Consider the following 25,475-nt stretch of genomic DNA (forward strand, 5'->3'; position numbering starts at 1 on the left):
GTCTGCCTTACCACGGGATACTTTCCAAAGCTCTGGAAAACAGCAAAAATTGTTGTTCTTCCCAAGCCTGGAAAGGACAGATTGTTCCCCCAAAATTGATGATGATGATGATGATGATGATGATGCTTGTTGTTTAAAGGGGCCTAACATCGAAGGTCATCGGCCCCTAATGGAACGAGATAAACGACATGAGAGATGATGTTAAAATTTTAAAAACATATCCACTGACTAGAGTTTAAAAAAATTATGGAGAAGAATGAGGGTGAGATTAAAACAAGCAGTGGATCTAATACGCAATGCCTTATTTTCTAATAAAATAAGAGAATCTACAGGAAAACAAAAGAATAAAGCATTGCCTGGCAGTACATAATTTACGAGAGACGTTAAAATAACACATTAAAATACGCAACACAAACTAAAATGAAGTCAATGAGATAAAAGCGCAACTGACATAAACAACACTAGGACAAAGGACATCATCACACACGATAAAACAGACCGCTATCCCTCATAAAGCGGACGACGAGGTCTGCTGACTGCTCGTCATCTCGCAATATAAGGGAGATAGTACTCGGAAGGTTAAGACTACGGCGCAGATCGATCAGGTCCACACACTCCGTAAGGATGTGCACCACGGTAAGATGGTCTCCGCAGGTACACACCGGAGGGGGTTCTCCTTTCAAAAGATGCGAGTGAGTCAAGATACCGTGGCCGATCCGAAGACGACATAATACCACGGCTTCCCTCCGCGAAGCCCGAAGGGAAGTCCTCCATACCTTCGTTGTTCCTTTTATCGCTCTCAGCTTATTGGGAAGTGGAATGGCCTGCCACTCCATCTCCCAATGGAACATAACAAGATGTCGCAGCTGGGAGCGAATATCACTTACTGGAACCTTGAAAGGCAACGGGGGCAGTGTAACTGCCTCCTTGGCAGCCTGATCTACTAACTCGTTTCCCTCTATGCCCATGTGGCTTGGGAGCCACAGAAACGTGATTCTGGTGTCCCCCAAAATTACCGTCCCATAAGCTTGTTAACGCACATTTCCAAAATCTTCGAGAGACTTATTCTCAAAAGACTTTATTATTATTATTATTATTATTATTATTATTATTATTATCATATCGCTCCACTGATAGACTGGAACAGACCGCTTAGTCGAACAGCTCGTCTCCTTACTCGCAAGTCTTCCCAGCCAAGCCGGAGCAGTTTGGATTCCGGTCGAGGCGGAGTGCCCCTCTTGCGGTGCTCCACCTTGCTCAGTATGCTACTAGGTCGTTTAACTTACGCCGTACAGTACCTGCTGTCTTCTTTGATATTGAAAAGGGCCTTTGATACTGTTTGGCATGACAGTGTAATCTCAAAACTCATAGGAAAATCTGTTTGGCATGAAAATTTAACCTCAAAACTTATAGGAAAATATCACGTTCCCCCTACCTTGTCAAAATTATACATTCGTACCTCTATAATAGAAAATTTTACGTTTCCTGTGATGGTGAGAAATCCACCCCTAGGTCTCGAAATGCCGGAGTACCACAGGGTGGAACGCTTTCCCCAACACTGTACGGCCTATACGTAAACGACCTACCTATAGTTCCGAGAGTGGAGATACAGCAGTATGCCGACGACATTGCCGTCTATACCACGAAACGGCGAAGATGCGATGCCATTCGGCTGCGGGAGTCCTGGATAAATCGTTTTAGGACTGGTGCAAAATTAATAAAGTTAAAATCAATGCCGGCAAAACTCAGGCAATACCATTCACTTGGAGGATACCTAGGCTTGACCACCTTAGAATTGGCAACACTGTCCTACCCTGGGCTCCTGTTGTCAGATATCTCGGCCTTAATCTTGCCAGGAAACTAACGTGGCGCAACAATGTGAACTAGGCCCTAGAGCGAGCATCAGCGAGGGTGGCCTATCTTAAACCACTGCTTTATAATAAATATATCTCTCCCACCATAAAGAGAAATATTTATTTAGCATGTGTGACACCCATCCTCCTGTACGGCTATGAGGCCTGGGGCTACATTGCCAAAACTCACATGCGCAGTCTCCAAACATTTCGAATAAGACTCTACGTAGGATGATCAAGCCTCCATTTTATGTTTCCAATGTAAAAATCAGACATGACCTGCGCATCCCATCAATACGTTTCCAAGACAATAAAATTAATAGGAAGGCCAAGTCTAGAATACTGTCGACCCAGTCAAATGATCCAGGAATCTCTCTGTTAAAACGGATTACAAGAACCAAGAAGCCAAATACTCGGTATAAATTTAGAGGCCCTTGGCTCACTTATAATCCATAACATTTTCGGCCTTTTTCAAATTCACCCAACCAGCATTAAATACTAGAACACTGCCCTGAAAACGCCCGTTTGTTAAGAAGCAACGGTATCCACTTCCTCTACGCTTATTTTATCACAATTTCTTAGCGATGTTCGGGGGTTTCACTACTGATTTAGGGGATTCATCTCCTCTAAAACAGATCGTGTGTGTGTGTGTGTGTGTGTGTGTGTGTGTGTGTGTGTGTGTGTCAGTGCAGGTAACCGTAATTTTCCGTCTCATCGGTATCCCACGGAAACAGATGAGTAAAAGAGCAGAATTTGCTCTGGGGCTCCCATCTACACGCTCACAATAACAACAACAACAACAACAACAACAAAAAGCTCTGCGTAATGGCAGTAGTGAACGAGCACACTCGACATCAGCCGAGCGCCACCGAGAAACAAGTGGGAGCGAGTCCAGCAGAGGGATGCTGTATCGTTGTCTACGAGATACACAAGACCCTAAAGGGCTGTTTTTCTAGAGACTGGTTTGTTGCGCAACACGCTCTCCACTCCTCTGTGTAAAAGTAGTGTTGATATTTTCCTAGAGAGCGCAACACGTCCTACGCTCGGCGTGTTTGGCCGACTGGTTTAAAACGACTTTATTGCGTCTCGCGCCCAGCGTACTATTTGGATTCAGAGTTCATCACATGATATTACCAGTCTGTTCATTGTTCGTGTACATACACATATTGGCCACAATGTCACAACTTGCACATTTCAGTGCTGCGGAAGAATTAATGGAAATAGTTAGTGGCCATCTAATTCTGTGGGAACTGTAGAACTCGGAGTACAAACATGTCGTAAAGAAAGAAAGAAAGGATTTGGGCAGATATCAGCAATATGATCAACAAAACAAGCAAGCATCTGCATAAAAAGAAGTAATTTATCGACAGTACATTACATGAAATAATTCTTAGTTTATTATTTGTGGAGTAGCCACGCAAGAAACTCTCCCATACGGATGTACATATTATTAAGAAATATTTTGTTATTCACCAGACTCCATTTCCTTATCTCTTGTGCAACTTAAACTGACAATACATATCAGAGAAGTAAATACCTTATTTGTGTTATGAGCCAAATCGGCAATACATGTCAAAGAGTGAGCAAATACGTTATCTACTATATCCTGTTAACATATTAACCCTAAGCGGTTTGTTCACTTAGCCTAATGACCACACATCGGTCCACCTTTCTAAGAAAAGCAAACTCATAAACATATTGATATCTAATTGTCAATAGGTCAGGCCAGAGGCCAAACACTCTCGATTGTGAGAGTATATAAATGACAATGTAATCTATGTAAATTTGTTAGTATACGAGTATCACTACCGTAGCTCGTATGCTGGAGGACTCAACTTCACATCTATTAAATCATCTGTACCTTTCATCTTTAAAATACTTCTTATTATTCAGAGGTTATCATAAGTACCTTAACAGCTACTAAGACGTTAGTATCACGTACTTAGACAGCTGAATAATACTATCATCATTCTTCGACTAATAATTTGACATCTTCTAATTCAAATCTTCTATTGGACTCGAGTTACGACTCAGGTCCGAACCCAAGATACCTTCATTCGGAACTTACTTCAAAATTGATTATCGTCGCAACGTTCGGCTACGCGACATAATCTGGTGGCAGCGGCTTGGATCAAAAGAAGATTTTTTCACAGCTTAGATCAACAGAAGATTCTTTCACGGACTTGGCCAAATTACACTTGTCACACATTCTATTTTTCGTCGATCTACATCGAGGTGTCTGATCGTCACCCTCTTCACTGGGTTCTTTCCACCTGAGAGACCAGGACAGCTTTCTTCCTCTAACCGGAGGCCGACGCAGCCCGTCCGCCTTCTGGCGTCGAGAAGACCAGAACTTCCGTACGGCACCAGTTGGGGTCCTCGAGGGGACGCTGATCAACCCAGCAAGCCTGCAGCTATCCTGGTGGTGTTCGTCATCGGTGGCAGCTCCGAGGAGTGATCTTCTCCCTTCTATCTTTCAAAGTAGGTCCTCAACATTGTTGAATTTGGCATTGTAAGTTAGAGTGTGTTTAAATAGCAGCAAGTAAAAGTGAAAACGTTAATATGCCTGACATTATAGTAGCAAGCTCAGAGGAGGAACGAGCAGTTCAGTACAGAATTGTATCTGTAGACACCGCAGTAAAATTATTAAAAACCACCTTCAGTGGAAATCCTAATGAACTACACGAGTTCATTGATAATGTGGAGAATGCCTACAGCATTCTAAATCCAAGAGACCACTCAACGTTTCTAAAATTTGTATTAGCTCACATTACTGGAGATGCAAAAACTGTTCTCAGTTTTCGCACCATACCAGAAGATTTTCAGACTTGGGAAACAATTAAAGACAAACTATAATTAAATTATTCAGTACAAAGAACGCTTGATTTTTATGCGAACACGTTATTCACTAGTAAGCAACAACACCATGAAAATGTTACTCAATGGGGAAATAAAATTGAGAAAATAACAGAATTAAATAAGGCACTCACTAGACAAATGATAACTTGGTCCCGCGAAATGCAAGACGGAGGAAATAGGACGATTTCTTTGTTAAGTAAATGTTGTTTCATACAAGGAATTAATGACGAAACAGTTAAAACAATACTTAAAATAAAAAAAGAGGATAAACCTTTAAAGCAGTTAATTGAGATAGCGGTCGAAGAAGAAAGCGCTAGAAAATCCAGAGATCAATTCAGGGCATATAATGGAAACTATGGGAGAAATAGTTTTATGGGGAACAGAGGAAGAACCCCGACACAGAATTTGCGAAATGGAGGTGGCACTAGCATACATTCTGTGAATGCGAAAAAGGAACCAGGAGTGAATGCGTCTTCAATGGTCACTTGTTACCGTTGTCAGAAACCTGGTCACGTTTCAAAGGAATGCAAGGGCAGACCTTTATGCGTGAAATGTAATAGGAGTGGACATGTAGCTAGAGATTGCCGTAGTACTAGCAATCAGGGAAACTAACAGCTGGACTGTTTAAGCGACCCGGTTACAGTTAAACTTGTCAAATAGGAGGTTGCAACCTGGGAATATTAGCTTGTAGGGCTAATGACAAACCGGAAATGATAGCTTGTAGGGCTAATAATGAAAATGAAATGATAGCTTGTAGGGCTAATGATGAAAATGAAATGACAGCTTGTAGGGCTAATAATGAAAATAAAATGAAAGCTTGTAGGGCTAATGAATTGAAGGCCGTAAGCGCCAATGTTAATGATGACAATAGAAAGGTCATGAGAACCAACAGAAATAAACAAAGTGTGAAGACAGATAACCCGCATATAGTATATGTATTAAATGACCATTTCTCAGACGGTTATGGAGAAGCTTTAATTGACACAGGGTCACAGGTATCTTTAGTTAGAAAGACAGTTTAATGAATATTACAATAAATCCTGTAAACGTATCTTTTCAAAGTGTAACTGGTGAAATATTTCCAGTAAAAGGAGTAGTAAATTTGCGTGTTAATAATGTAAGTAATGAGAAAGAAGTGCCATTCTATGTTGTTAACGACTTGCCACATGAAGTCGACATGCTAATTGGACAAGACTGGTTAGAGATTTATAATAGTGAAATTAAAATCCCTTGGAAGGATAATTTAATAAAATTAAAACATTTAAGTGAGACAGTAGTACAGTTCCCAACATCAGAACAAGGAACACGAATCTGTCAAAAGCAAATGATAAGAGAAAATATAATTTGTGCAGATAGCATAGTTCAGTGTAATAACAATAAATTTTGTTGTTTAATAATTAATTGTAATGAGGAAGAGACCTTAGTCGAATAAGTACCACAGCTAACAACCATTAGCTTGAAGGGAAAGATTTCCGTATTAAATACTAAGGACAGAAATAATTTACTATTAAGTAAATTACGTTTTTCACATATAAACGAAAAAGCAGAAGACTTAAAAGAAATTTATTTAGAGTATACAGACATTTTTCGGTTGCCAGGTGATCGATTAACGGAAACAAGATCAATTGTACATACAATACCAACACCTTCAGTGGTACAAGGTAGAGCGGTAACCCTTAAAAATTACAGAATTCCGGAACAACATCAGAAAGAAGTAGATAAACAAGTAGATGAAATGCTAGATCAAAATATAATTAAACCTAGTAATTCCCCTTGGAATTTTCCAATCTTATTAGTGCCCAAGAAGCTGGATGCTTCAGGCATTGATGATGATGATGCTTGTTGTTTTAAGGGGCCTAACATCGAAGGTCATCGGCCCCTAATGGTACGAAATGAAAGAACAAAAATTGCAAAGGCATCCACTGACCAAAGTAAAAATAAAATATGGCATGAAGAATGAATGGATGGACAGGAACTCAACAAAACACAAAACAAACAAACTTAAACCAGTGGATCGGACTCAATACAGATCGAAAATAATATTATTACCGACCAAGGAACCACTTATAAAGCACAATGTTGCTTGGTGTCTAAAGGAGGTGCAAAATCCACGTCTAAGGCCCCTCAGAATGGTACATGTCGCGAGTAAAATAGAACCATGGTATGTGTCATGTTGGGGTATTAATCAGAAGTAGCGAAGACTCACGGTGTTCCACAAAAGATGGAACTACTCACAAGTATTGCAATACGTACAAGTAACGCAGACCTATGGTGTGTCTCACACAATGGCCCAACTCAGAGTCAACGCAAACCGAGAAGGTTCCCCACCTAGGTGTACTAAACACGGGCGCCGGTATTCCCGTGGTGTTCCTCACATAGTGGGTACTAATCACAGGCAACGCAGACCCACGGTGCTGCTCATATAGTGGTACAACTCACAGGCTACGCCCAGACCCGCGGTGTTGCACACATGGGTACGACGCACGGGTACTGGAATCCACCAGGCCAGGCTTTTACCGCTACTAATCACAAACCTATTTCGTACCGAATTTTGTGGTACTACTCGCATGTACAGGCAACCTATGGTGTTCCCCGCGTGATGGTACGATTCAAAATTAGTTTCATGGTTCTAATTCAGTCAGCCCTTGGTCGCCCCTTTTAGTCGCCTCTTACGACAGGCAGGGGATACCGCGGGTGTATTCTACATGTGCGTACCCCACCCGCGGGGGGTAGTGTGTTTGGTCCGCTTCAGGCATTAAAAAATGGAGAATTTGCATAGACTTTCGTAAATTGAACGACCTTACGGTAGGTGATGGTTACCCATTACCTAATATTCAAGATGTGCTAGATAAATTAGGTAGAGCAAGATATTTTTCGGCATTAGATTGTGCGAGCGGATATTGGCAAGTACCAATAGCTGCAGAAGACCAATGCAAAACAGCTTTTAGCACCCAGAAAGGACATTTTGAATTCCGGAGGATGGCTTTTGGTTTAAAAACAGCCCCAGCAACGTTCCAAAGATTAATGAACACTATTTTAAGTGAACTAGTTGGATTACGTGTTCTGGTTTACCTTGACGATGTTATTGTATTTGTTGAAACACTCCAAGAACATAACGCTAGATTGCGACAAGTATTTCAGAAATTAAGAGAACATAACATTCAATTAGAACCAGATAAATTTGAATTTCTGAAGAATGAATTACAGTACTTAGGTCATATAGTAACAGCGAATGGAGTAGCTCCAGATCCTATGAAAATTCAATCTATAGTAGAGTTTTCAAGAACACAGAAGGATGTTAAATCATTCTTAGGACTAGTAGGTTACTACAGTAAATTTATATCCCAGTTTAGCAAGATATCTAAACCTCTTAATGATTTATTAAAGAAAGATCAAATTTGTAAATGGGAAGTAGAACAAGAGGAAAGCCTTCAGAAGCTAAAAGAGAAAATAACGACACCCCCATTTTTAAAGTTTCTAGATTTTGCGAAACCATTTGTACTAACTACAGATGCTAGCAATTATGCACTAGGCAGCATATTAAGTCAGGGAGAAATTGGTAAAGATCAACCACTAGCATTTGCGAGCATAACTTTCAATAAAGCAGAAATTAATTACAGTACAATTGAAAAAGAATGTTTAAGCTTAGTTTGGAGCTGTAAACATTTTAGACCTTATTTGCTTGGAAGAAAATTTACAATCGTGACAGATCACTTTGGATCTTTAATGTAAAAGACCCGAGTTCACGTTTGATACGATGGAGATTATTATTAGAAGAATATCAGTTCGATATAGTCCATAAAGCAGGCGTTAAAAATGTAAATGCCGATGCACTTAGTACATATCCCATTGTAAGTCATATACAAACGACTAATCCAGAAATTTCAGAAGAGCGAAAAGCTAAACTACTGACAGAAATGCATGACTGTCCTATAGACGGACATCAAGGCGTACAGAGAACGTATGAACGTTTAAAATTATATGTTTCTTGGCCTAACATGAAGTAGTTACCAATTTCGAACATATAGAGGCTATGGAAAAGGATCATAAAGAATTTTTAAGAATAGCATCAGAACAATTGCTAGTTCTAAAATCAACTATCATTACAATGAATACGACATTAAAAGATGTGTCAACAAATGAGAATAAAATTAAGGATATTTTACAGACATTAAGTAAAAACATAACGCAAACGGGGGAAATAAAGAAGGAAATTGATGATAGCCTTATATTAAATGAATTAATAAAACAAATTGAACGGGGAATCGAGGAATGTCAACACACACTTGATTTGTTAAATGATGTATACTTGCATGCACAAGATGGTATTTTACAACCACAAATTATTACTATTCAAAAGATCAAAGAAACTCTAATGCAACAAACAATGCCAGAATGTACAATGTTACCACCCTTCTCTTTATCCGAACTCCTTTCATTAATCCAACCAACCATCTATACACAAGGTCCATACTTAGTGCATGCTGTTAAAATACCTTTGGTAATAGAGAGTAAATTTAAATTACATAAAGTCATACCTTTTCCAGTCATCATGAAATCAAACATGACGACTAAAGTATTAAATGTAAAAAGAGAGTATATTTTTGTGGATACTCTAAATGAAAAATATGGGTATATGACTCAGTATGAATTGGATAAATGTATTCAATCCAATCAACGAAGTTATGTGTGCACAGAAAGAAATCCAATTGTTAATTATATTCCCAATATGGAATGTGTACCCACCTTGTTACATCCTAATACCCTCAAATACCTGAAGTGTGTACTTTTAATTATCTACCATTAAGACAAATAATGTGGTTACCACTACACAGAAGTAATTCTTGGTTGTTTGTAGCACCTAAAATGGAACTTTTCACAACTGTATGTCAAAACTGAGAAAAGTACTCTAGTAGATTACTAGGCAGAGGTATAATTAATTTAATAAAAGATTGTAAGGGATTAAGTAGCAAAACTACTTTATTCCCAATTTCACAACATGAAACTAATTTAACGAAGGATGACATTTTCCCCTTATTAATATAGATATTGATTGTTGTTTAACCCTTCCTGAACAAGAAAATATAAAAGATGCTCCTTTAAACTTTCCTCTATCAAATATAGTATCATCCTCAAACGATTTGCAAATGGCTACTTATAAAATTGATGAAATAAATCAATTCATAAAAGAACAAGAAATCAGAGAGGAACAACGAACCTATTCTTGGGAAAGAATTGGTACATCATGGTATACGTATGTATTATCATTATTTATATTCATATGTGTTTGGCTTTGTGGATGTTGCTGTTGCTCTTGCTGCCGCAAGTTGAGCTTTTGGTTATTTAATCTATGTTCCCCTAAAAATGGTGGAAAGATTCAAAACAGTTTTGTAATAAAATGGAATATAAGAATTGTCCAGTAAATCAAATTAATCTCTCACTTGAAAGCATTCCACAAATCCAATTAGAACAACAGAGCCTAATGGAAGCTCCTCAAATAAAAAATTAAAGATCGACTTCGGTCCGATCATTGCCTTCAGCACCAGAATTAATGGAATTAGAGAATAATAAAGAAATGGAATCTGATCAACAATTGAGAAGATCAAGTAGACTAAAAAAGGGAATTATGGTCATTGTACAAAAATTAAAGTGTTTATGAAACTGTAAATTTTGTATAGAAGACGGGAAGTGTGGAGTAGCCACGCAAGGAACTCTCACATACGGATGTACATATTATTAAGAAATATATTGTTATTCACCAGACTCCATTTCCTTATCTCTTGTGCAACTTAAACTGACAATACATGTCAGAGAAGTAAATACCTTATTTGTGTTATGAGCCAAATCGGCAATACATGTCAAAGAGTGAGCAAATACGTTATCTACTATATCCTGTTAACATATTAACCCTAAGCGGTTTGTTCACTTAGCCTAATGACCACACATCGGTCCACCTTTCTAAGAAAAGGAAACTCATAAACATATTGATATCTAATTGTCAATAGGTCAGGCCAGAGGCAAAACACTCTCGAGAGTATATAAATGACAATGTAATCTATGTAAATTTGTTAGTATACGAGTATCACTACTGTAGCTCGTATGCTGGAGGACTCAACTTCACATCTATTAAATCATCTGTACCTTTCATATTTAAAATACTTCTTATTATTCAGAGGTTATCATAAGTACCTTAACAGCTACTAAGACGTTAGTATCACGTACTTAGACAGCTGAATAATACTATCATCATTCTTCGACTAATAATTTGACATCTTCTAATTCAAATCTTCTATTGGACTCGAGTTACGACTCAGGTCCGAACCCAAGATACCTTCATTCGGAACTTACTTCAAAATTGATTATCGTCGCAACGTTCGGCTACGCGACATATTAATACGTCGTGCACAGTAAAACAAAAGAATGGATATAAGTGTACATTAGTATAATTACTGCTGAATATAAGGAGTCATTATTATTTTAATGGTTTTTTGTTGTCTACGGGTAGTGTGCTCAAAGACCGTCTGAGCCACCAAAGCGAACAAAATGTGCACTGTTGAAATAATCTGTAAATCTGCTTCTTACTTGAAATCCTTCTGATTTCGCAAAACCACCTGTCCCTGCAAGAGGGATCATATTCTTTGTAGGGAAATCCTCTTCATGGGAATAATGCGACACCTTCACGCCACGGTGAGCTGATAAGTATTCATCCCTCAGCATGTTATGTAAACAACAGCACACGGTAACTAACAAACGCACAATTTTAGGTTTGTTGTGCACATGATACCGAATGCATTTTCAGATACTCTTCTGGCTGTGCTCAGTTGATAGTTGAAAGTTCGTTTTTGCCCATCGTCCAAAATTTGTTTCTTGCAGTACGGTTTCATCATGTGTTCCCTAAGCTTGAATACTTCATCCCCTACTATTACACGAGGCAAAATGATACCACAATAGGGAAGGTAGTCTGGGGGAGGGAATATCATTTCTTTTTCCACAAGAAGCCTCATCTTTGACTTATTAAAGATCCCTGCATCACCTTCCTTACCGTAGGAACCCATATCATTTACAGTGAGCTTGTGATTTGTATCCTTTGCAGTAAAAAAACATACTTCCCGAGTTGGAGGGTGCTACGATTCTAACATACCAAAACAAACCCACGGCACTTAACGCCAATGAAAGGGCCTTAGTCTGCCCAGCGACCGCTGCTCAGCCCGAAGGCCTGCAAATTACGAAGGGTCGTGTGGTCAGTACGACGCATCCTCTCGGCCGTTATTCTGGGCTTTCGAGACCGCGGCCGCCATCTCACCGTCAGATAGCTCCTCAATTCTAATCACGTAGGCTGAGTGGACCTCGAACCAGCCCTCGGGTAGAGAGAGAAACCCCTGACCTGGCCGGGAATCGAACCCGGGGCCTCCGGGCGAGAGGCAGGCACGCTAACCCTACACCATGCTGCTACACAGTTGGGAAAATCCCGCCGAGTCTTTTCCCAGTCTATTTGGTTAATGAGTGACAATAACGTCGGTACTAGCTTCTCTTTCAGTTTTAGCAAAACATTCGGTACAAAAGCACATATTACAGGTGGAGAGATGCGGTAAGAAAATGCCAATGATCTATAAGATTCTCCTGTTGCAAGAAACCTGCAATATAATTAAACCAACATTAATCACCTTTTGTTTGGTTTATAAGAATGACTCTATGTATACGCTGTATATTCATGAATAACTATTGTATTTCATTTTAGTATACTACTAATAAGAGGTATTTTAGTGTAAAGTTTATTAACCTAAACCACATCGCATGACACGTCATTCAGCATTATTGTGTAACGCTCAATCGTGTGGTGAAGTCAGTTTCTCAATTTGGACTAAATTTTCAGTTTGAAAAATGCATTAAATTTCTTATAAACGTTTGTGTGGAATGCGAACCTGAAAACAACGGGGCTTCTCAATGTACGTACACAACTGCGCATGCACACAATTGTTTAAATCTACAGAAAATATAATTAAGAATAGAGTTCATCCGGGGGTAGTAAGTAATAGCTCGGACACCCTGCATATTATTCTACATATTTCGAGTTATAATAAAACATCTACAATTATACAATAATAAAATATTATAGGCCTACAATAATTTTTTACTCTTACTGTGTTATGTGCCTATATAATACTTTATACTACAATATTATATAGTTGTGTACATTTATTCTCTTTGCCTACTGCAGAAGCTGATTGCCAAAATCGATGGAAAAGTATTCGCGATCATTATAGAAGGCAAAAGAAAGATTGTGCAGGTTCAGGATCTGCTGCGAAAAAGAAGAGGGCTACTTATTGGGATAGGCTGAACATTTTGGGTTCAGAGGAGGATGAAAGGTACAGTTTTTCTAATGTTTCTTCGGAACATGTCGAATTTGCAACTCAGGAAACTTCAGATGAAACTGAAAGCGAAATGAACAGTAACGTGGAACCTAGAGATCGAGACACCTCTTCAATCCTCTTCTACGTCCCAACCTCTACCAAACCCACAGTCATCTAAATCAGCTTCAACGCAACCTCCTCCGTCCAAGAAGCGAAAGGAAAATTCAGCATTTTAAAATATTCAACATACAAGAAAGAAGACCGAGCTCACCTTAAAACCTGTCTGGAAGAACTCGCGAAACAGACACCCACAGAGGATGAAGTTGACATGTTCTTCAAAACGATGGCAATGACAGTAAAGAAATTTCCACCTACCCTTCTTACTGAGGCCGAACAGTAACGGGCATTGAAATGAAAGTTCAGCGGCGGTCGATATATGGTTCTACGTTTTCAGCTTTTCCATATGACGATACCCAATACTCACCCCATACAGCGCACTATGAACTTCCCGGTTCGAATGACGTAATCAACGAAGCCTTGCGTCGTACCTTTTCTGACTAGAGATCTACCTACTTCATAGTTTTCTGCTTTTGAACGAACACCAACTGGTCATCCTTTACTGTTTTTAAAAGATAAACTTACTGTATTGTTTGAAATATTTACGTTTTAAAACTACACTAAACTTATATTTGATTACTGTTTGTAAAATATTTTATTTTTATAAACACCACGTAATCTTGTTATTCGTTTATAAATTTATTTAAAATGTACTTTTTAATATACATTTACCTCAATGCAAGGCCCAGTTTCTCCGCAGGTGTTATTAGTCACTTGATTCGATTGGAAGGTTGCACTGAAAGGTCTTCTTCGATGAGGTGCAAAATGGACGCGAATTTCTCACGAGAGATTCTGAAATAAGTTTTAAATGTTTCCTCTTCGTCCATCAAATGCTTTGTAATCAGCAATTCAAATGCTTCTTCCTCGGATCTTTTCTTGTATATCCCATCTTCCAACCTCCTTATTTTTGACCACTCGCGAAGCACGAACTCCTCCTCATTATCCTCAATCTCCTGCTCTAGTAACAGCAGTTGAAAATGATCCATGAACACCATATTACGCAGATCGCAACTCGACAGACAACCTAGTGCGCTCTCAAGCAAAAAGGTCGCCTTGAACGTTGTACGTGCCGCTGGGCGCATTACGTTTACCGAGCGCATTACATCCGGCGCGACGAGATAAACCTGCCTCTAGGAAAACAGCCTGTAAGTGTGCGCTAGTTCTGAGCAGAAGAACCGTCGTCAACCAGGATCGCAGTATAGCCGCCAGATGTCTCTACATCGTGCTATAGTTTGCATGTGCTGTAGTGTATTAACATATGGAGAAAGGGGTTTTTAATACGTTTCTGTATAGATTTCACTTAGAGTTAGTGTTCAGATAAACTCCAAGTAAGTGCATATATGTTATAAAATATGGTTTATAATTGTGTACTGTAAGTCCGATTCGTCAAAGAAAGGAAAACATTGGAGGTTTCATTCGTTTCCTGCCAACTCAGTCTTAAAGGAGAAGTAGATAATTGCTATATCCAGACAGGGGGCAAATTAGGTTCCCCTTGGTCCCCTAGGTCGTCATCCAGAGTCTGTAATTTACATTTTAAAGAGTTCAACAAAAAGACAAATTCTTCCGAATAGAGTCCCTTCAGTCTTCATAGGTTTTCCCACCTACAAACAGGAAGGCGTCACACCTGCAGTCGAGCATAGAAAGACACATTTCTCGAAACTGTAAGCTGCATGTACAACTCCACATAAAATAAGAAAACAACGTTCCACAGATGATTGTGAAAATGTAATATCTCTGCCGGATTACGCAAGTAGGCTTGCCACAAATGAAATAGGAATCCGAGTCTCTTTCCCACATTCTGACCACAATGCTACTACTCCAAAAGCGAAATATACCTATACTGAAAAGGAAATCAAACTACCAGTTGAGACAAACAATAGGCAAGCTAAGAAATAAAAGATCTGAAGTCCTCGAAGAAAGTTGAAAACTCTGCACTAGATGAAAATAAAATAAGGAAAGATGGTGCAAATGGAGAAATGAAAACATTATTTCTGCTAGAGCAAATAGACGCTTATGGGAAGAAGTATGTAAGATATGGAGAAACAACTTTTAAAATGTCTGTCCTTTGGCAAAGAAAATCGCCAATGGGGCTACGGATTCATTAGACAACTTCACTGCCTTCGACTTCCGCTCAAAATAAATATAAGAATTATGTTGACTTTTCGAAGGGGAAACTGGAATAACATCCCTCATTAAACAAAGGCTCCATTACAAAGCCATGAATTTGACATGCGTGGAGGAAAAATTAGGATCCCTTATCAAAGATGAAATGGCTATCAAGCCTAGAGTACACTATGATCGCCATCTTGACAGATTCCTAGGATACTCCGAGGCTGAACTTGAATAATCTGGCATTAGCGAAGAGATTGCAAACAGACTTCCGTGCTGTTTTTTTTCCGAGGGCTCTCTACAATTTTTCGGATTCCTGTGGCGTTCTATTTCGCTCGCCAATTAACAGGTGCACAATTACGCAAATTAAATTTGAAGATATTGTCCAAAGTGGAAGACAAGGGTTTTCAAATTTTGCGATTGGTTACTGACAGCTGACAATGTAAATATGATGAAAGGCTGGGAATGGGACCATCTCGCCTGAAATTCAGCAACCAAATGACCAAAATCGGCCTCCGTTTCTGAGTTTGTGTTAAAGAACATTCGTTCCCAGTTTTTACAGAAATATTTTTTCCATGAGAAAAAAATATCAAGGATCCATATTAAGAAACTATATAGTGTAGAAAGGCAGAAAACAGTGAAGCCTATTCGTGGTTTAACAAGGAAAGTAATTTTAACACCTAACATGAAAATACTGTGTGTCCAAAGGGCCAAATTTATATTTTTGACATGCGTCAACCATAGAATTTATCGAACATATCTGGAAATGACACGATACTCATGACGTATGCAACATTAAGCACTCTTACCTGTCAAGAAATGCGGATAAAATGAAATTTATGGAGTCGGATGATGAAAGATTAAAATTGTTTTAAGACACTTTTCTTCATCATTTCTAAGAAATTCAGAAATATGTTGTGAAGAGTCATCGGACTAGTCAAGAAACTAATAAAGCCCTTGTTCTTACCACCAAGTGGCCGACTCCGTGGCTAAATGGTCAGCGAGCTGGCCTTTGGTCACTGGGGTCACGGGTTCGATTCCCGGTAGGGTCGGGAATTTTAACCAAAATTGGTTAATTCCGCTGACACGGGGACTGGGTACACGTGTCGTATACATAATCATTTCATCCTCATCACGACGCGCAGGTCGCCTACGGGGGTCAAATCAAAAACTTCCACCTGGCGAGCCAAAGTCCACGGACACCTCCCGACACTAAAAACCATACGCCATTACATTTTTATTTTTTTACCACCAGGTCAACTGTGCACTTGCATTAAATATTTATCATCAGTGGAATTCCATTATATCTTAAGTTGGAACTTGAATAGTGGCGATACTGAACTTATGTTTAGTAATCTAATGGCCTGTTGCATAAAAATCGCTAAATGTAGTTCAGTTTTGATCGAAGATCAGAAATGAACTTCGTTCTTTTCTCTGTGTGAGTTGTATAACACTAATCTCAGATCACTGAACCAAGTTCAGTGTTGAACTAAGGTCGACGAGACAGAGTTGACAACACCGCTAAATAAGAGAGAGATTTGCGAATGTATCGAATCGAGTTGTATCGAACTTGCTATTTAGATAGGAACGATCGACAATTCTCGACGCCATTCGACATTCATTTGTCTGCGATACGTAAACAAAGCAGCAAAATGGAGAAGCAAGAGTGTAGTAAGAAGACGCGTACTGCAAGTTTTAAGAAAGAGGAGAAAGATATGCTTATTGATATTGCGTTAGAACACAAGGGAATCATAGAAAATAAAAAGACGGACAGCTCCACTACGAAGTCTAAGGAGGAAGCTTGGAAACGAATAGCATTGGAGTACAATTCCAGGAACGCGGTCCAGCGGGAATGGAAGTCTCTCAAATTATGTTACGAAAACATGAAGAAAAGGGCAAAACAGGCAAATGCCGAAGGTAAGGTACAGTTATACAAAACGGGGGGCGGTCAGTATGTGACGCCTTCCTTAAGACGAAAGTGGGCAAAAACTTATTGCTGCACTTAAGCCGCAGTTTCATCCCATCGTCAGCGAGTTCGACGATGATGTTGGCTTTCACGCGGAAGTTATCACCGAAGTGAAGGACATGGAAGCCATCAGTGCAGATCCCGAATGTTCTTCAAGTTTTTTAGTGATAACTGAAGGTGAGGAATTTCAAGTAGATGAGCGAAGTGGAGAGACCGTGCGCAGTTCCAATCCAGGACCTTTAACTTCACTGCCTGAAAAGAGGAAGAAAGAAGACATAAGGGAGACTTTTTATAAGAGGAGGCTCGAGTGTCTGGAAGAAGAGCATGCAGTGAAAATAAATATATTGAACTTGGAACTAGAAATGAAAATGAAAGAATATCAGAAAAACGAATAATTAGTGTAATAGTGTAATTAAAGTTCAGAAAGTGTTGTTAATCAGCGCAGTTCTAAGTGATGTGTTTTCTCTTCCATTTCCCTGATTTACATAATGTTCAGGCAGTTCCTGATAAATCATCCTCCCTCTGAAAACAGCATCATCAACATCAGGAGTGCCATCATCTGCATTGATGGCCAAGATATGTAATACAAATGTTGCCACTATGATAGGTGGAACTCGAAGTAGCTTTACTGCTAGTTTCATTTTTAAACACGGAAATCGCCTTTTGACAACACCGAAAGACCGTTCCATTACTGATCTTGTCTTCCTGTGTGCCCTGTTATATGCTCGTTCTGCACGGCTTTCTTCGTGCACTGTAGGTGTAAGTAAATAGTGACAACAGCGATATGCACTGTCTCCCAAGAGCACACCTTGGGCAAAATCTCCAGCTTCAAATTGGGCATGAATTCTAGAATTCCTAAAAATATTGCTGTCATGTGCAGATCCTCGCCACCTGGCAACAATATTTTGAAAACGAAGTTTTGAATCGCAGACAGCTTGTACATTTAAGGAAAACCAACCATGGCGATTTCTGTATATTTCTGCATTATTGCCACCAGGTGATATAATTGGTATATGTGTACAGTCTATTGCACCTAGTACTCCAGGAAAGTTGCAAATGTTATAGAAGTCTCGCATTACCCTTCTTACTTCACCCTCCTCAGTAGGCATCTTGATGAATTGAGGTTTCAGAGCTGCAATCCCTCTAGTGACTTTGCAGTCCTACTTGCAATTCCTTTATTTACATTGAATACATCTCCAATTACTAATTGGAAACTTCCAGTTGCGTAAAATCTTAGTGTGAGAAGGATCATGAACATTGGATTCAGTGCATGATTTCGTTTAGTTTGTGTCCTTAATTGTCTTCCTTATACTGTAAGCCTATAGATTTGCCAGGCATTATTCATTGAGACATTCAGGAGATAAGCAATAAGTGGCCAGTACCATTTCTTATTTCTTATATTTATTCTATACGAAGAAACATTTTGGTCAACCCTGTCGACGCCACCCGTGAAAGTATTGTACTTAACGAAACACGCTGGAGTGTCGATATGAATGTATTTCTTTGCTGAATTACTCCACCTTTTTGATTTTCCCAATGGATGGACACCACAGTTAGTTGAAGTTGCTGTAACGACATTGTTGTCGTTGAATCTGACAAGCGTGATATTCCGTTCTTTATCTGTCACTTGGTCATATGATACACGTGGAAGTTTCTTCACAGCACTTGTTTCTTGAAGTGGTGCATTTTCTACTCGATTTGCACGGATAGTTCCTGTCGCATCATGACCCAGATCATTTAAGTGCTCTAGCAGCGTTATGGACGTAAACAATTGTCGAAATATAAACTGTACTTTCCTAGTAATTCACTGAGCAGATCCAAAACTACTGACCCACCACCTCCTAATTCTGGAATGGTATTTCCTGTAGACGCTCCATGACATGGTTCACTTTGTACCATATAGCCCAGCCTTGTTGAAATGCACCATATCTTGTATCCGAACCTGATAGGTTTACCATGGATGTGTTGTTTACATCCATGGCGAACAAAGTATGGACACATTGACTCATCAATGCTCAGATTCACTTCCTGTGAAAAAGCAGACAGCCATCCTTCATTGAGCATGGACCATAGAGGACGTATTTTGGCAAATTTATAATTGCGATCAAGATGTGCATTGTTGCAAACGTGAAAATAACGAAGAAATTGCTCAAAACGATTTCTTGAAATTGCTTGTGCTGTACCCGAATGGTGAGTATCCTCTGCTGACTCCCAGTACATTCTTGTACGGGAAGCGGTGAAATAACCGCTTAAAAATTAGATGGCTATAAATATCCTCATTTCTTCAGTACTCAGTGAAAAAGAAATGTTATCGGACTGATGAGCATAAACTATTGTACTGTCTACAATACATGAAATAACCTCCTTAACAAAGAACATTTCAAATAAATCTGCAGGTTCTTTATCATGGTGTATCCAGTTCGGCAATTCCCAGGTACGTTCAGTCTTAGCAGCTACGTCTGCAAGTTCCCATTTGAACTCACCTCTGATTCGTTTATGGCTAGAACCCACTACATCATAACTAGAAGGCAAATGTGGCACACCAGCTGTATTAGTTACCTTGTCATCAATTACACTGTCATGTAATCCGCCACATTCAATCTCAACTTGACCTTCTTGATTTACTCTCTTCCCAACGAACTCTGCTCCTCCACGCAATTGATTCCCACATAAATGATTTACATTCCCTCCTGAACCTATCTTCATCGCTCAACATATAATTTTCTGGGGGATGTGTAAATATATCCGCCTCTAACAAAGCATCATCATCTTCTAGAATTTGAAGCACCTCTGCCGTGGTAAGAATCTTACAATACTTAAACACGATGAAACACTAAAACAGTTCATTTAAAAAAACAAGCATCCCTCTCATATTCAACACAAATGTGTGCGCTAGTAATCTTATGAGTATTAACACCTCATAACTAGAAGATATCAATAATACAGCATATCTGAATATGAGTTAGGACGCTCAAGATTACATAACACAAATATTCTTAATTGAAAACAGCAAGAATATATGAATAAATTACTTACTTTCTAGGACCTGACATGACGACAGAAGACTCTACTATGTACAACTGCATTGCTGTTATATAGAACATGAGTTGAAACAACAATGGGTTCCCGCCTTTTGAATGGTACCAACCTGACATGATGACATCACAATTTGAAAAATACTGGAGCATATATAAAACATATTTTCAAAACAATAATGCACACAAATGTGTGCACTGGACAGATATGGGTTAACTTCGCCTAAAATAACACCAAATATAATTTGTTCCAGTTACGGAAGAAAATTCCAACTGTGAATCAACCTTGGGACAGGTACGCTCGGCCACTAATGACAGTCCATGACAGTCCACTGATGTAAATCATTAGGATGCAAAATCGTGGAGCATTACGCTACCCCTCAAGAAAATATTACTTTCTGCAAAATACCTTGAATTTTACGTGTCACTCCTTACGTTATCTGGGCAATACGAATTTAGTTGAAAAACTTAACGTTTTTGTTGTTCCAAAGTTCATTGAGGCATTCAAATATTGATGATGATGCTTGCTGTTTAAAGGGGCCTAACATCGAGGTCATCGGCCCCTAATGGTACGAAATGAAATGACAACAAAAAGTTCAAAATCATCCACGGACCAAAATACAAAATATCGTCATGAAGAAGGAATGGATGGACATGAACCCAAAAAACAAAAAACAGTGGATCCGACTCAAAAAAGGTCACAAATAATAGTATTACTGACCAAGGGACCACTTATAAAGCATAATCCTGAATCGAGGATGCTTTATGCCTAAAAGGGTCCAAAATCCACGTCTAAGGCCCCACAGAATGTTACATGTCGCGAGGAAGTAGAATCATGGTATTTGTCATGTTGGGGTACTAATCAAAAGTAGCAAAGACTCACGGTGTTCCACACAAGATGGTACTACTCACAAGTACTGTACCTCGTAAAGGTAACGCAGACCTATGGTGTTCCTTACACAATGGCGCCACTCATAGCCAACGCAAACTGATGAGGTTCCTCGCCTAGGTGTACTAAACACGGGTCCCGGTATTCCCGTGGTGTTCCTCACATAGCGGGAACTAATCACAGGCAAAGCAGACCCACGGTGTCGCTCATATAGTGGTACAAATCACAGGCAACGCCCAGACCCGCGGTGTTGCACACATGGGTACGGCGCACGGGTACTGGAAACCCACAGACCAGCCTCTTTGCTCCTACTAAAAAACAAACCTATTTCGTACCCAATATAGTGGTACTACTCGCAAGTACAGGCAAACCATGGTGTTGCCCGCGTGATGGTACGAATCAAAAGTAGTTTCATGGTTCTAATTCAATCATCCCTTGGTCGCCCCTTTTAGCCGCCTCTCACGAAAGGCAGGGGATACCGTGTGTGTATTATTCGTCTGCGTCCCCCGCCCACAGGGGGTAGAGAGAGAGAAAAGAAGAAGAAAGAAGGGATCCGTCACTTCGAAAGATGAAGTAACGGACGAAGAAAGGCAAGGGCACGAAGGGCGTGAAAATGAAAGACTCCCTAGACCAAGAATGCTCTAATACCGTCGGGGTCGGAAAAGAACTAGCGTTGACCAAGGGAGGTCGGACAGGATAGACGAAATGAGGAGCCTGGGACAAGTAAGTGGAAGCAATGACAAGACTCAGCTAAGGACTCCGTGGTCTCCAATCCTCACTCCCAAGTTGAGAGCCCCTTGGGCCACTTTTAGTCGCCTCTTACGACAGGCATGGGTGTCGCGAGCACCGATTCGCAACACGTCCTGCCGTGGAAATTATGCGGCGAGCGCATCGAACGAGATTCGATGATGATGATGATGATGCTTGTTGTTTTAAGGGGCCTAACATCGAAGGTCATCGGCCCCTAATGGAACGTGATGGACGACATGATACATGATATATAAAATTTTAAAATGTATCCACTGACAAGAGTTAAAAAATATGGTGATGAAAAAATGAGTATGAGATTAAAACAGCAGTGGATCTAATTTGATATGCCTTATTTCTAATAAAATAAGAGAAAATACAGGGAGAAAAGGAATAAGGCATTGCCTGGTGGTGCATATATGTATACTTCATTTACATTAGACGTTGAAATAACACATTAAAATACGAAACACAAACTAAAATGAAGTCAATAGGATAAAAGCGCAATTGAAACAAAGACACGAAGACAAAGGACATCACTAGACACGGTAAAACAGACCACTATCCCTCATAAAGCGGATGACGAGGTCTGCTGACTGCTCGTCATCTCGCAAGATAAGGGAGATTGTACTCGGAAGGTTAAGACTACGGCGCAGATCGACCATGTCCACACACTCCGTAAGGATGTGTACCACGGTAAGATGGTCGCCGCAGGTACACACCGGACGGGGTTCTCCTTTCAGTAGATGGGAGTGCGTCAAGATACCGTGGCCGATCCGAAGGCGACATAATACCACGGCTTCCCTCCGCGAAGCCCGAAGGGAAGTCCGCCATACCTTCGTTGTTCCTTTTATCGCTCTCAGCTTATTGGGAAGTGGAATGGCCTGCCACTCCACCTCCCAATGAGACATGACCAGATGTCTCAGCTGAGAGCGAATATCACTTGCTGGAACCTTGAAAGGCAACGGGGGCAGTGTAACTGCCTCCTTGGCAGCCTGATCTACTAACTCGTTTCCCTCTATGCCCGTGTGGCTGGGGAGCCACACAAACGTGATTCTGGTGCCGGCATCCGAACACCCGGCCAGCAGGTCCTGGATCCGCTGCACTAGAGGGTGCCGAGGGAAACAGGTATCAATAGACTGGAGCGAGCTCAAGGAGTCAGTACACACAAGATAGTGTCGGCGCACATTGTATAGTGCGTACCGCAGAGCTCCACAGATAGCATAAACCTCTGCTGTGTACACACCACAGGTTTCCGGGAGAGCAAAAAGAAACCGATCATTTCCGACAGCGAACGCACAGCCCACATTCGTATCTGTCCTTGAACCATACCTGTAGACGAAGACTGAACCTGGATAGCGGCCAACAACGGACAGGTAGAGCCTCCGATATATCGAAGGGTCCGTGTCTTCTTTCGGGTCAGTGTGCAAATCCAGGATGATTTCAGGTCGTCGTACAACCCACGGAGGTACCCCACTTGGTTGTCTGACGAGGCAAGGAACCGAAGGTACGTCAAACAATTCATAACTGCTATCCAAGCGCATCCCAACCGGCCGCGTCGCACGAGGACAAGCAGCGTACAACAAACGGTTGCCATTGTTGAACACGCAGGGATAGCCTGGATGAAGTGGCATCTGACGCAAATTTGCAGCATACATAACTAGCAGTTGCTGGGGCCTCAGGTGTAAAGGCGGCACACCAGACTCAGCGAGCAGGCTAGGGATGGGGCTTGTTCGAAAAGCTCCCGTCTCCAACCTAACCCCGCTGTGGTGGATACTGTTCAGCTTCGCAAGAACGCTTGGTCCTGCGGAGCCATATGCTGCACTGCCGTAGTCTAACCGGGATAAAATGTGTGCCGATAGAATCGCAGGAGCACCGTGCGATCCGCTCCCCAATTAGAGCTGCTAAGAAACTTCAAGAGATTAACCCTCTTGGTGCATTGCACTTTTAGCTCCCGCACGTGTGGCTCCCACGATAATTTACTATCGAAAAGGAGCCCAAAAAATCGGTAAGTGTCAACAACGGGAAGAACGACATTTCCTAAATAAAGCTCCGGATGAGGGTGAAGAGTACGGTGACGACAAAAGTGGACAACAGAGGTGTTTGCGGCAGAAACCCGAAAGTCATCTTCTATGGTCCACTACTCCACCCTCCTAATAGATTGTTGTAATTGTCGCTCTGCGTCTGCCATATTACGCGAGGTATAGTGCAGAGCAAAATCGTCCACATATAGCGACGGTATAACCGCTGGGCCAGCAGCAGCAACAATACCGTTTATGGCAATCGCGATCAGAGTGACACTAAGGACCGATCCCTGTGGTACTCCATTTCCCTGAACATGGTATTGCGAATATGTCATCCCTACTCGGACACGGAATAAACGGAGAGACAAGAAATTCGCAATAAACGCCGGCAAGTTACCTCGGAATCTCCACTGATGCAGACTGAAAGGATACCATATCGCCATCTGGTGTCATAGGCCTTCACTAAATCAAAGAAAACAGCGACCAAGTGCTGTTTGCGGAGAAACGCATCCTGGATAGAGCTCTCCAGGCGTAGCAAGTGGTCAGTGGTAGATCGAGCGGCTCGAAATCCACATTGGTACTCGGACAAGAGTCCTTGTTTCTCCAGACACCACACTAGTCGGCGATTAACCATCCTCTCAAAGAGCTTACACAGGCAGTTCGTAAGGAAAATCGGTCTATAACTTCCTGCATACTTAGGATCTTTGTCAGGCTTGAGGACAGGAATGAATATGCCCTCTCGCCACTGAGACGGAAAATCACCCTCCATCCAGATTCGGTTGAACACACGAAGGAGATATAGTAGACAATCACCACTAAGGTGTTTCAACATCTGGTTATGGATGTTGTCCGGTCCAGGAGACGTGTCCTTGCAAAGCGCTAGGGCGCTACGGAGTTCCCACTCCGTAAAGGGCACGTTGTAGTCCTCTGAAGCTTGAGAGGCAAAACTAAGGTGATGACTTTCCGCCTCCCGCTTCAGAGCGAGAAAATCAGGATAGTAATTCCCGGAGCCAGATACATCCGCGAAATGACTAGCGAGATGGTCAGCAATCAGGAGGGGTTCAGTGACGATATTGCCTGCAATGGAAATTCCCGGTACAGAAGATGATCCTTGGATACCCGAAATCCGTCGAAGTTTTTTCCACACTTGGGAGGATGGAGTATGTGACGTCATAGACGGCACATATCTCTCCCATGAAGCCTTCTTACTTTGTCGAATAAGAACTCGCGCCTTAGCGCGGAGTTTCTTAAATGTTACCAAGTTGGCCACAGTAGGCTGTCGACGGTAACGTTTATGAGCGCGACGGCGTTCTTTGAATGCTGCTGCTATTTCATCGTTCCACCAAGGAACGAGTTTTCGGCGAGGAGCCCCCGAGAAAAAAGGAATGGACTCCTCAGCAGCAGCAAGAATAATTGGGTGACGTAAGTTATTTCCTCGCCGACGGTCCGAATGACATCCTCGTTAAAGACAGCTAGTGATGTGTACTTTGGCCAATCAGCATGTTTAAGAATCCATCGAGGGGGA

This window comes from Anabrus simplex, chromosome 4 (assembly GCF_040414725.1).
Source record: "Anabrus simplex isolate iqAnaSimp1 chromosome 4, ASM4041472v1, whole genome shotgun sequence".
Classification (NCBI taxonomy): Eukaryota; Metazoa; Arthropoda; class Insecta; order Orthoptera; family Tettigoniidae; genus Anabrus; species Anabrus simplex.